Raw genomic sequence first — 14,143 nt, 5'->3', positions numbered from 1 at the left:
GGTGACAAATAGAATAGAGACTGGCAGCAGTTGAAGGGAAGGAACAGGAAGGGAGCCTACCACAGAGGTCCTCTCAAAGACTCCTCCCAGCAGGGGATCCAAGCAGATGCTGAGACTTAGAGCCAAACTCAGGGGTGGGTGGAACACAGTCAGTCTTATGGAAGACTTCAGGAATAGAGGGACCTCGTGGGGGAACAAGAGCTCTAAAAGGATATCAATGGTGCCAACAAATCCAAGTGGAGGAGGGGGATGCTGCAGTGACTGATGCACCAACCAAGGACCATGCATGGTATAGACCTAGACTCTTTACTCAGATATAGTAGATAGGCAGCACAGTCTCCTTGTGGGTCCCATAATATGGGGAGTCTGGACTACTTCTGACGTGGACTCTGGCCTCACACATTGATCACGTACCCCTGGTGGGGCGGCCTCGCCACGCCACAGAGGAAGAGGGTACAGGTAGTCCAGATGAGACTTGATAGGCTGAGGTCAGATGCTAGGGGAGGAGGGCTCCCCTTTCTGAAGGCTTGGGGTGGGGGATGGGGGGGGAAGGGAGGGTAGGATCCAGAGGCAACTAGGGAAACTCCTACAATCAGGATGTAAACAAGTTTTTTAAAAAAGGCCTTTTGTGGCTGCCGCAGGGTCAGTGAAGTCCCAGTTTTCTGAGTGTCCTTCACTGATACTACAGATGGAAACTTGTTACTACTAGGTGAAGACCAAGTCCTGCACCCTCATTTGGCCCTTTTCTAGCATCATTTTAACCACGTACAGGAAAGAGGTTCTCCTTTTTATCTGAAGAAAAAAAGTCAAAGGTCACATTTGGCTGGGTCTGGAATGATGGGGCTTGGTTTCTGCAGTTCTCTGGGGGCAGGCTACTGACTCTGTTATTTTTCTAGAGATAATGGGAGTTCTGGGGAGTTGTTTTGGCTTCACCTGTATTTGTGGTATAGTCCTCTTTGGAACATGCTTTAGAATATGCGAGACAACTAGAGAAAAGATATGTGAGACAAACAGAAAAGCCTGGGTCACTAGCCTTGTGTCATTCTTCATGGCACAGGCTGTTGTCTGTCACCCTTTGGCTTTTCTGTACCTTTTACAGTCACCATGCTTTTATGTACTGTGTGCAGTTATTTGTTCACCTTAAAAGGACTAAAAGACAACTTGGGATGCCACAGAAGACACCATAGCTTTTGTGTCTTTAAACAGACTTTATTTTTCCTTAATAGTCCTGTAGGGCTCGGGGAATTCCCAGATCAAGTTTGTAACGAGCTTGGTTGCAAGTGAGAGCCTTCTCTGCTATACTGGCAGCCGCTTTCTCACAGGCCCCATAAAGGAGGAGTGGAGAAGGAAAAGGAGAGGTGGGAATGCTTGCACATACCTGTGCGCCTACAAAGGAACAGGTAGGGACTTGGGCTGGAGCCAGCTTTGTTCTTTCCTCGCTTTTCATCTGGCTGTCATCTACCAGTTAGATGACTTCATCATCACCACTTAAACCTTAAAGCTAACTTAGATTTTGTCATTTGTGTTGTCATGGTGCTGATATTTTTATGACATCATTTACTTAGTTTATTTGGAATTAACTCAGATTAACATTGGTCAGTTTCTTAAAAATAAATATACTGGGCCAGGTGTGGTGGCTCAAGGCTCAAATCCATAACAAGACCATGTCTCAAAACTACAGCAAATTAGACTAGTTACTCAGCCACTAGCAAATCATAGCAAGAGCGTTATGCCTCAAATTGTTCAGGAAGCTCTTAGTTTGCATAGGTACTAGGTCAACCTCATTGCTGGGTGGCCCAGGGAAACAGGGATGCATGCAGATAGATTTACACAGTAGTGTGTAGCCTTAGCATACCTAACAATGTTAGTCAGAATATTTTCTTTTCAGCTGGACAGTTTTCTTTTCTCCTCTTTTTCCATGGGCTTAAAGCCTGGTAGAGCACATTGGATCACATACTTTGGGAACTGAAATGATTTTTTTATTTTTATCTCATGGAGTTCTATGGGATAAGTGTTAGAAGGAATGTGAAAGCTGTGAGCCAGCTCTTCCTCCCATACTGTATCCTGGCTAATTCACTCAACAATTGTAAGTCACGAAACTAATTATACACCAAGGCAGGAGGATAACCTGTGCATCTTCTCTCACAGTTTATGAGGTGGGTGGAACTGAGGAGGCGAAGGTCACCCAAAGGCTGCTCAGGAGACGTGGGGATGGGGCAATCCTAATCCACAGCGAAGGAAGATAGAAAGACATCTTGATTAGGCGGTGGTGGAATTCAGCTCTCTGCTGTGAGTTTGTCGTGGAGATGGGTGCTCTCTGCTGCATCTCGGTGGGGTTTAAATTTTAATACTAACATCATACCAGAAAGCCTCAATCCACTCGCATAGGCATGAGAAGCCAGGGGATCTGAGGGACTCTGAAGAACCTGGAGAACAGTCCATTTAGCCGGTCACAGGGGACCTCCTACAGAATGGCAGCAAACCATTCTAATCTTACAGAAATTCAGTATTAATTCCAGTGTGCCAGCCAGTAAGCTTCACATGTCCTGTACCAATGTGGGGTAGTGAGACAGCACTTGAGCCATGAGCTATTCAAACTAACACATGGCTCGTGCGTGCTATGGTGCCTGTGCTGAGAAGCTGCGAAGAAGCCTCAGACTCCATTCATTTCTCTCCTTTGATGCTTACCTCCACCAGGACTATGTCTGTGTCACTGCAACTTAACCTTCTCATATTTATTACATTTTTAACTTGTTTGTGTGTGGGTGCACATGCACACATTCGTGAGCAAACATGTACCACAGCACACATGTGCCGATCTTAGGACAAGTTGATGTTTCTTCCTTCTATTGTGTGGGTCTTGAGGATCAAACTCAGGTTTCCATGTTTGGTGGAAAGTACCTTTACCCTCTGAGCCATCTTGATGGCTCCATAACTGCTTTGTATGTTACAAAAAAATTAAAATAAAAAGTTACACAGAAATGCATTGGAAATTAAGACAATTTTAAAAACAAACTCTTTTAAGTTATAATTACAAAATAAAGAACCACTTTGAGTAATCATGTACCAATGCAGTAAAAGGCACATAATTAAACGCAATTAAGAGTTGAAAACACAAGGAAAGTGCTAGAAACAAGTAAAATTAGTAGAAATGAGAAATAGTCATCACATTAGAAAACTCAGTGCAGGCCTAGGATGCCAGGTGAGATGCACTTGATGGAGCAGAAGCAATTTCCTGCCTGACTCAGAGGGGAGTGAGGAAGAATAGTAACAGCAATTGCAGCGATGTGACACCAGCACTCCGTGGTGTCTCTGCTCCAGCTCTTCCAGGATGCTTCCTGTTAGTGAGTAGCCCTTGAGAGAAGGTACCATTTGTTTTAGATTAGGTAAGTTGTTGATTTCAAAGGTACACAGTATGTCCAAGGTCACCCATAAAACAGGTCTGGAGGGCTGAATTCTTATCGAGAGAGACTGGTCTCCTAACTTTGCCTAATCAGCAGGTGTTCCACATACCTTGGCTGGCACTGTGGAAAGCAGCAATAGAAAGAACGAAGGAAAAGCATTAAAAATTGTCTTTAGAGAACTGCTAAAGGTTCAACTTGCATAAAAATAGAAAAGGGAACATGTTTCAGAATGTACTAAGTCACATGAGGAAAGGCAGATGTTCTGGCCAGATCAGTGGAAAAGCCAAACCAGAACAGATTTACATGACATAAACAGATTTGGAAATGAATACTAAAATTGTTTATCTACAGTGGGCAGGGAGTCAAAGCTCTACCAATTAAACCATTCCCAGAAAGCTCAGTTTCTACATCTGTCAATTGCCTGCAATCTACAAACAGCTGCAAAATAGCTCAGGCAGTCGACAGGGTGGAGCAGCTAAGCCCAGTGTGTGCCGTGGGGGAAGGAGAGCTTTCCACCGAAACAGTGCTGTCTGCTCAGAAGACATGATCCGCAAGAATTGCTGAGAATTTAATAATATCAGTATAAAGCATAAATCCTCAGGCTCAGGGTATGTGAGTCTGAGGAGAGATGTGTAATAAGAAAGGAGCCAAAGAGATGCTGAGCAAATAAAGGTGAAGAATGCCGAAGCCAAAAGATGTTCTGTAAAAAGATAGAAGGAAAAAGATAACCAAATGAGGGAGGGGTGGCAATTAGACAGACTCAGAGCTTTTAAAGGCAACTATGGGAGCCCTGAACTATATAATACTTTTAAACATTAAAAGAGATTAATTGCCAACCTAGAATTCTGTCCCAACCTAAACCATGTTTTTATACTGAGGGTGAAATCAAGACATCTCCAGGGAAACCAAGAGCAAATAAATTTACCATGTAGGATGCACACTGACATAAAAGAAATGATTAGAAGATAAATTTAGGAGTAAGATAGGCGAAGAGTGGACCAAGTAAGTAGTTTTTTTAAAAAATCAGGTAAATGGGTGGAGGTAGCTTATTATAAACAAGTTTGAATGTATGTGATAATAAAGGGTAAATTCAATATTAAAAGCAAAGGGTGAAAGAGTAGCTCAGAGATACAATGTCTACTTAATATGTACAAGCCTGTGGGTTTGAAGCCACCAGCAGCCAAAAAGGCAGAGGTGGAATTAAAATACTGGGAAAAAAGGTGCTGTCAGAGGCAGTGTTTATGCAGTGCATGGAGTAAAATACTCATCCAGATCCCAGAAAGACCACAGGGACACCAGCTTTAGTAAATCAACTTAAAAATGATTGAAGACAACCAATAGAAACATGGGTTGTATATTTATCCTCCGGATGGGTAGTGAGAGGGGCCAGAGCAAGGAAAGTGCAAGAGACAAGAGAAAGGAGCAAATACGGAGTGAGTGGAGAACATTGGATGGTAGAAACAGACCATCGCAGCTAACCAGTTTAAACTATATGAATTAGTCACAGGGTTAAAACAAAACAAACAGACAGACAGACAAATAAACAGAAATCTCTCACCAACAACTAAAGAAGAATCTGTACGCTGTTTAGTGAAAACCTTATATGCACAGAAGGTGAAAGCAAAAGCAGAAAAGATGTACTATGAAAAGCAAATATCCAAAGAAGTAAATTCCCAAATAGACACTGTAAATCCTTAACAAGTTTGTTTCCCATGCAAAAATGTAGAAATATTTATCTTTCAAAACTTCACATTACAAATGATTTAAAGAGAAAATGTGTGACTTAAATATCAATTTCACAAAGGTATCAATAGCATTTAGAGAAAAAGAGGGAATAAAAAGACTAGAAATTCATTAAATAAGAAAAATAGAATACACATCTATAATATTGGCATTTGAGAAGAACTAATAGATATACTCTGGGAAATAATTTCAAAAATAAAGATGTTGCATGTGGTCGCTAGTGTATGAGTTTGTTACTACAGACAGACATTTAAAATACACTGACAGCATTGTAATTACATTTGTACCAATAGATTTAGAAAATTCAAAGAATATGAACTAAATAGAAATATGGAACAAAATATGTTGAGTTAAGTAGATATACATAATTAATTATTTTATGCTGCTTTGGGTTCATCATGCAGAATTCAGATGTTAGGCAGACACTACCACTGAGCTGTATCCCCAGTGATATGTTTTATTTTTAAGAAAATTTTACAATTGTAGATGTCTTGACCCACACCCATCTCATATCATCCACCCACCAGTGTAATCCCATTGTTATAATTGATGGACCCACATTGACATTTCATTATCATCCAGAGTCCGTAGTGTACATTACTGTTCACTCTTGGAGCTGTACATTCTCTGCATCCAAAGAAATAGCCAATGGCACGTGTATCCCATTATCCTACAGAGTACATTTAAGACAGAGGAGAGTGTGGAACCCACCATTCACTGGGGTACTAGGCAAGCGTAAGGTATTGTAAAGCACTGTTGGAATCTCTTCAAACCAGTGCTAGTGTTGATATGCTATAGTGTAATACGTCCTGATGTTCATTTTCCTGTAATTGAGGGGAAGAGGAGAGGGATGTTGAGAACAAAGGCAATTTGACACTCTTAAGAAGCACCTGTCTGACTTTACCATCTGTCTTGAGTAAAAATACTGAACTGTGTGTTTAACAGTCTACTAGGCTAGCCTTATGCCATCATCAGCTGTTTCAGTGAACCCCACTATTTAACTGTGTAAAGCCAGTGGCTAATTACCCTGGTTCTTAGGTACAGGTGTAATGGAGGCCATTGGAAATGGTTTGTTCTAGACTTTTTTGCTGGCATAAACTTTGATGAGCTCTAGATGAATCTACGACCATTCATTGCACTTTGGCCAGAGAGGACAAAAGGACGAGTACAGTCCCTGCACCAGCATCGTCTGGTGTGATCGGTACTAATCGAGGTTGTGATTAAGTGTCACTTAAGTGTGCTAAGAAGCAAAACTATGATTGGTTCCCCAAAGTGGCTTTCTTTGATTTGCCCAAATACCTTCTTGGGGTACCTAAGCAGGCTTCTCGGGCTCTGGGAATTCTCACCGCAGATGCTCATCTGTGCTGGCTGTGGTGGTGATGTAGATTTCAGTCCAATAAAAGGCTTCCTTTGAGTTGCCTTCTCGCTAGTGCAGTCTCGGCTGGCAATCTGAAGTAAACAGCAGCAGGACAGACAGGGTGGCCAGGACTGTGTGACAACTGAAGCTGCAGTAGACAGGGTTGGCCTGGCTACAGCTGATCCGCACTGAAACATGGCCTTGTAGGGCAGTGGTTTGTCTAGCAATCTGTCCTGCCTGGGCATCGCAAGGCAGGCCTTCGTCATCCAGACTGTCCCTGGGGCTTGAGCAGCCCTCACGGTGCCCTGGCTCCTGAGCATTGGCAGGTACCTCATCCCTCACCCTGGCTTCCAAGAGCAGTCTCAGAGGAGGGACTTTTCTTAACAGCCACCACTGAGGTGTAAAAGGTTTCTGACAGCGGAAGAGACAGCAGAACAGTTCAGGTGTGTCCCACACAGGAAGAAGAAGGGGACCCAGAGTGGATGCAGAGAGATGAGACTAAAGGAGAAAAGGCTCTAAGGAGCCAGAGAAGAATCTATAAATGCTGGGAATCAAAAGAGTTCTAGAACATTACTGAAGCTTCTGGCCCTGGTCTCAGAGCCCAGGCTGAGAACTCTAACACTGGCTAAATTCTAAGGGCCCTGATATGCCAGCCCCACACAGAGACTCTACTGTTTGAACCCTCAGCCAGCTGACTGGCAGCATATTCAGTGGACAAGAATGCCTTCTGTGTCTGATCTCTTCCTCTTCCTCTTCCTTTTCCCTTGACCCTTTCTAGAAAGTCAGAATTGAAATCGTATGGTATGGTATGCAAACTTTTCACATTGGCTTTTTCCCCTTTAGTAGCATGTATCTTTGATATATCCACGTCTTCTCATGGCTTGGTATTTTATTTTGGCATTGAATAACGTTTAATATTCTGGATTTTCCACAGTTTATGCGCTTGCCTTCTGAAGAGCATATCCATTCTTTCCAAACTTTGGCAACTTAGTAAAGCTAATCTCAAAGTTGCATAGTTTTATAGATGGCAAGTTCTCCATTTGTTGGGTAGATTTATTGATAAGAGTATGTTTTTTTGGGTAAGAAACTGCCAAACTCTTCCTCCAAAGCAACCCACTACTCTGTATTCCTACCGGCAAAGAATGGGGGGAGGGAGGTCTCTTCTATACCTCCACATCCTTGCCAACGTTTGCTGTTGTCAACCTTCTGGGTGTTGGCTATTCTGAAGATATGTAGTGGTGTCTCATTGTTCAATTTGCACTTCCCAGATTATACTGTAGGGAACATCTTTCATATGCTTGTTGCTATTTTTCTCTTTGGTGATATGTCTGTTAAACTGTCTGGCTCATCTTTTCGGTGGAGCTGTTTGCACATCGTTGAATTTTAAGTGTTCTTTGTGTGGCTTGGTAACTTGTTTTTATCCAATTAAATCTTTGCAGATATTGTCTCTCAAACTAATATGCATCCTCATAATTTTAATCAATCTGCTTTAAAAAACTACAGAGCTGGGCACAATGGCACACACCTGTAATCCCAACACTCAGGGAGCCAGAGGCAGACGTCTCTCTGTGAGTTCGAGGCCAGCCTAGTCTACAAAGTGAGTCCAGGACAACCAAAGCTACACAGAGAAACCCTGTTTCAGAAAACCAATAAATAAAATAATAATTACAGGAAATTCTCCCTTGGATAAAATAACACTTAAAACATAAATGCTTAATGTTTAATTAAAATGTTTCCCTCGCTAAATATAATTATACTTTTAAAGGTAAGATCATGTTGATTGTCCAGAAATTCATGATATTTTTGTTTTAGCTTCCAAATGCTGTGATTACCAGCATGTATCATGCCTAAATATTTTAGATATTGGTAATCTTGAGTATGCATATATCACATAGTAGCCGGTATCATTGGCTGTTTCTGGCATCCACTGGAAGGTTATGAAAATGTACCTTGAGTGGTTAATGACTATGGTATATGGAACAGAATAAAACTGTTACTTGCCACCATGCAAAAATTCCTAGAAACCATGTAATTTTAAATAAGAAAAGTGAATGCATAAAAGTCTAGAAGAAAATAAGATATCATTGTTCATTGAGTATTTTTTCCAGAGACTCTATCTACACAATCTATATTAGATAGTGAAAAATAATAACAGTATGGAATATAGTTTTATTCTCTTACAACAGACACTTAGAAAACGTAACATGACAGTTTCCATGGCCAGCATCTGTAGATGTTAAACATTGTCAATGTACACTGAAAAAGGCCTTTTTAAATGTCTAGTTACATCACTGTGTGCCTGGAAAACACAATGCCATGAAGACAGCAAATTTTCTCAAACAGAATTTAATGTTATTACAACTAACGTCCCAACAGGATTTTTATGTGATTGCACAGATAGATCCTGAAATTTACAATGTGGAACAAAAGCCCAAATACTTAAGAGGATATTAAAGAGAAAGAACCAATTTGTGGGGCATGTGCTACTATGAGTAAATACTTTCTCTTGCTAATGATGTTCAGCTGGACTCAGACGGAAACATGCAGATGCATTGTTGATGCTAGGTTGCAGCATCCTGTGTTATTTAGAGCATTTTTAGAGCCTATATAATGTTAAATCAAGTTGTAATTATCACAGAAACATTCATTGTATTATATTGAATTTAATATGTAATTGAAAAAGTGATTACTGGAATATTAGGGAAGATAAAAATGTAACCAGATTGCTGGTGTGAAACAAATTGTGTGCCCATCATCTTCCATAGCCAGTTCATCCCATTTGCTGGGGGGAGGGGTCAGCTAGCTACATTTAAAGGGGATCCCCAAACAGTATAACTTTTATTATCTTTAAACTTCATGTTTTATATTAAGTTATTTCCCCTGCATAGCTGTTATTTTGTATCTTCTGATCCATCCCCCACCCATTTCCTTCCCTTCTGAAACCCCCCTGCCCTTTGCAGATAACATTTGTATTCTATTCTCTTTCCTGAGTGTATTATTCTGGAAGTTTGTTCCCTGTTTTTCAGGCATATGTCCCAAGGCATTGGTTTTCAACCTGTGGGTCATGACACCTTTGGGATTGAATGACCTTTCGGCATGGGTCACCTAAGACCATCAGAAACCAGAGATATTTGAATTATGATCCCTAACAGTAGCAAAATTACTGTTATGGAGTAGAAACAAAAGAATTTTATGGTTGAGTGGAGACCACAACATGAGGAACTGTATTAAACCGCCATAGCCTTAGGAAGGTTGAGAACCACTGTCCTAAGATCTCCGGTTGGTAGGAATGACCGTGAAAATTTGGTTTTCAAGTGTGATAGGCTGCATGGGTAGCTGGTTGCAGATCCTTCACATGCAGAATTAAAAAAAAAAAAAGAGAGAGAGAGAGAACTAAAACACAATATCTATGCAAGATATATAGGATTGGCACAGATATGCAAAATTCATCTAATGCCATTTATCTGTTTTATAGAGTTGTGAATCTGGACCTGTTTTATGTTATAAAAGATTAACATGTTATTGGCAACTACTTTTTGCCTTTCTTTAGAAATTTGAAATAAATGGTGCCTTAAACTCACAGTGTTCTATGACAGATGGATTGCCTCCTTCCCTGATGTTTCTGTTGTGGTTGTTGTTGTTTTAGATAAATCACACTTTCATCATCTTCTTCTTCTTTTTTTTTTTTTTTTGACTCAGAGCTCAGAGGGAATGGACTGATTTCTCAAGAGATCTCATTTATCAAGAGTCATTCCTAACCCACATGATGGATTTTACATATCAGTATCTATACATCATGTATATAGCAGTATAATGCACCTGGATGACATTTAAAATTCTTCATTAGTTCTTAGATACAGTTGCATTTTGGTGAACATTGCCTCCATGGTTTTTGTCTTTTGAGCCTCCGAGAGATTGGCTACTGCATTGTTTTTCTCAGGCCAAGTGACTCGTCCTCTGTGAATGGCATGGTTACTTTTCACCCTCCTGGCATAGGACAGGTCTCTCATCCTCTGTGTAGATGTCAGTGCTATAGAGAGAGCTGAAGTGGCTGGGACAAGAGTGTCTTTGATGCAGGCACTCTGTTGGAGCTGAGGGGGTGCTCAGAGGAGAGAGATCGTAGTAAGTCCCATCCTGTATTATCTAGCTGAGTGCTGAAGATTCTCCTTTATTATGCTTTTACTGGCTCTGAAAGCAGAATGTGGAATCCCGTGGGCACCTTCAGTTTGCTTCCAAGACTCTTTTCACACATAACTGCTTGGGGCTAGACTTACTGCAGGGTCCAGCTTCCCAAAGCCTCCAGGTTCCAATTTGCCCTGGGTGTATGATGCAATTATGTCCTCTGCCAGGGACACAGATACCTTTGCTTTCGCCTGTAGAGCTCTGCCCAGCTCACCTGACCATCCCATGATAGAGAACCCGCAATCTGAATTTTTGAGCTAAATTTCCCTCATTGTCCTTTCAGTGGTAGCGGTGAGTATGGAGCTCAGTGCTCTCCTAATGCTATGTGCAGGCTCATGTTCTCCTTGGTTGATAGAAATTGATAGCTGGGCGTGGTGGCGCACGCCTTTAATCCCAGCACTCTGCAGACCAGAGGCAGTCGGATTGTTGTGAGTTTGAGGCCAGCCTGGTCTACAACATGAGTCCAGGACAGCCAAGGCTACAGAGAGACCCTGTCTTGAAAAAAACAAAAAAACCCAACCAACCAAACAAACAAAACAAAACAAAAACAAAAAACAAAAAACAAAAAAAAGTTGAGGTAGCCTGAAAAGACAGCTCTTGATGGGACTATGGGGCCATATCTGATGCCCTCAAGAACTAAGCACATGCATTACATCTTCCAGTCATTGAGGGGGAAAAAGGGTAGACTGTATATTTTTCAAACTAACACAGAAATTTCATATACACACAAAAGCAGAGAAAAGAAGTGAAGTGGAATCCTCTAGACCAGCAGTTCTCAATCTGTGGGTCGCACCCCCTTTGGTAAACCCCCATCTCCAAAAATGTTTATGTCACTATTCTTCCTAACAGTAGCAAAATTACAGTTACTAAGTATCAATGAAAATGATTTTGTGGTGGGGGGGGGGGCTCACCACAACATGAGGAACTGTATTAAAAGATCACAGCATTAGGAAGGTTGAGAAGCACTGTTCTGGACTGTCCTGCCCTGACCTCCAGATTATCAGTATTCACAGTGTTGAGGCTGGCACAGTAGCTGCTGTGTTCTGGTATCTGTGGGGGCAGCTCTAGGGGTACAAGGCTGGGCCATGTGGTCACCTGTACAAATTGAGAGCCACTGGGTCCAGGACTGGCTTTGGATACTTGCATTGCCAAGGGAAAGCTATTTTTTAACTCAGTGCTTTGCAATAGGCCCCTTTTCTTTTTTAAACCTGTCTTTTATCTAGCCCGACTGTTCAGAACAGATAAAGTAATATTAGCACAAATCCCTTGCACAATTTTACTTCTGTATCATTTATTGATGAAATCAATTTGCCTGTGGGACAGAATCGTGAAACTGCTACCTTGAGCACAGGGGTCTGTTTAGATAGCAGCTCCTGTGTTACAGGCCAGTCCATCTCAGTGCTGTTTGTGTGAACAACATTCAGAAGTCATGGACTCACCCAGCTTCGCTGTTGCTAATGGCAACAGTGTTTTATCTTGTAACCCATTTCTAATACTCCATTTCTCTTGTGGTCTTGAGAACTCTTCAATTAAATTGATCTAACTGTTTGAAGGAAAAGCTTTTAGGAACTGCTTTCTCTCATAATTGAATTATGGATCTAACAGATGCCCAGGATGGTATTTGTTATAAATATAAACATCAGTCAGAAGAAAAACCCCAAACTTAAAATATACAAAAACTCTGGGCTTTAGTACACCCCTGACACTTTGTGTTGGTGTTGTGGTTGATCAGCCTTGGTAGGAACACAGGCTCACCGTGAGAGGTTGTAGGCACAAGTGTGAACTTCTTAAAGGGCAATGCCAAGCTGATGTCTTCTGTGACGACTCATGTGTTAAGAGGAATGTGGGTATTCAGGGGAAGAGAAAATCCTGTTACATTTCTCACCCAGAAAGGAGGAAAATCATCCTTATGAACACACTGGTTGTCTTTGAAGAGCTAAAATTTCAGATCCAGCCATTTGAGTGGGGGTTGAATTTTTTATATCCATTTTCATATGCAACAACAACAACAAAAAACTTTTTTTTTCTGAGATTCTGAACTGCCTCTGCAGAATTTCAGGGTCCCAGAGAACCAGCTGGAAAGTCACAATACTCTCCTGGGTCAGTGTGGAAATTGTGATGTCAGCTAGTCCCTTACAGTCACTACAATGTAGCCCACTGACAGTGACATTCGGATGTAGCCAAGCATGTTTCCACCCTGTGAAGTGTAGTATGAGGAGATGGGTGTGTTTGTTATGTTACTGTTGCAATCCACCCATAATGAATTGCTTCCCTCCTTCCCTTTAAACATCATCGGATTTTTGTTTCATATTCAAGCCTTGACAGTCTTGTACATTTCCCCCTTTGAATTTATTTTCTCCTTGATATAGTATTTAAAAAGCAGAATGAGAAGTTCATTTAGCAGTGGGTGTGGCAATAACAGAGGCGGCCTCTTAGGAGGCTTAAAATCAGATCGAGCCAGGCTGGTGGTGCTGCACGCCTTTAATCCCAGCACTCAGGAGGCAGAGGCAGGCAGATCGCTGTGAGTTCGAGGCGAGCCTGGTCTACAAAGTGAGTCCAGGACAGGCAGGGATACACAGAGAAACCCTGTCTCAAAAACAAACAAACAAACAAAAACAAAACAAAACAAAACAAATCAGATCCATGGTGTTGGTCGGGTGTGGTAGTGCATAGCTGCAGTCTTAGTACTTGGGAGACCGAGGCGGGAGGATTCAGAGTTCTTGGCTAGTCTAGACTACACAGCAAAACACTACCAGAGTTCCAAAACACACTTTTTTCCCTGTCTGACTCCCATCTCCTGCCAACCCAGAATGTGTCCCTCTAGTGTGGCTTCAGCCTTCCTAGCTGTCTGCAATAGGACATCCCAATGACCCTGTTCTCCCCAGTTGAGTATAACCACCCTCTCCCTCCCCCTACCTATCTTTCTTTCTCCCACCCTCCCTTTCTTTCTCTTTTTCTCACTTTTTCCCCCTCTTTTTTTCTAAAGCTCCCCAAGGACAGGTGGGTGGGACTCTAGCTCTCTGTGGCCTTCACGTAAAAACCTCTCTGCCTTCACGCTTGAATGGTTTCTTTCTGCTTAGAAAATTCCTTTGTGTGGTTTCTTCTTTGGTTGTTCCCTCCCTCCCACTCTGGCTGTTGTCTTCCAATGGAGCTCCTGTCAATGACAATGACGTGGGCTCTGCTGGCCCTGTCCTTGGTGGCATGATTCATTGTGGGCCTACGTGTCATCCGGGATGCTTACCAGCAGAACCTCCCACCATGTATTGAAAATTACTTCATCAACCACAGCTTTAATTTCTATGTTGCTCCTTGTTTTTCCAATTGTAATATATTCTTGAATTTGGGGAGAATGTTACTTTCTTCTTTTTTTTTTTTTTAAAGAAGTAATTTTTCATTCTTTTCACCCAGTTATCCTTTTTGGATTTCTTTTATTTTTAAGTGTTTGAAAATATTTGCT

General features: G+C 41.6%; 1 protein-coding gene across 3 annotated transcripts in view; it reads left to right on the top strand.

Annotated features, from left to right (window-relative positions):
• The window catches only part of LOC311588048 (neuronal acetylcholine receptor subunit alpha-7), a 116,992-nt gene that overhangs the window by 88,237 nt on the left and 14,612 nt on the right, over nucleotides 1-14,143 (top strand). The window contains exon 1 of one of the 3 annotated variants that reach the window (XM_084765488.1): nucleotides 7,243-7,310. The exons of the other annotated variants lie outside the window; for them this stretch is intronic. The gene's annotated coding sequence lies outside the window, so the exon portion shown is untranslated. Of the gene's footprint in view, nucleotides 1-7,242; nucleotides 7,311-14,143 lie in introns of those variants that run through there. 3 annotated transcript variants of the gene reach the window in all.

Source organism: Acomys minous (genome assembly GCF_964271855.1).
Source record: "Acomys minous genome assembly, chromosome: 2".
NCBI lineage: Eukaryota > Metazoa > Chordata > Mammalia > Rodentia > Muridae > Acomys > Acomys minous.
The sequence above is the reverse complement of the archived record's forward strand: the minus strand, read 5'-3'. Positions and strand labels throughout refer to the sequence as shown.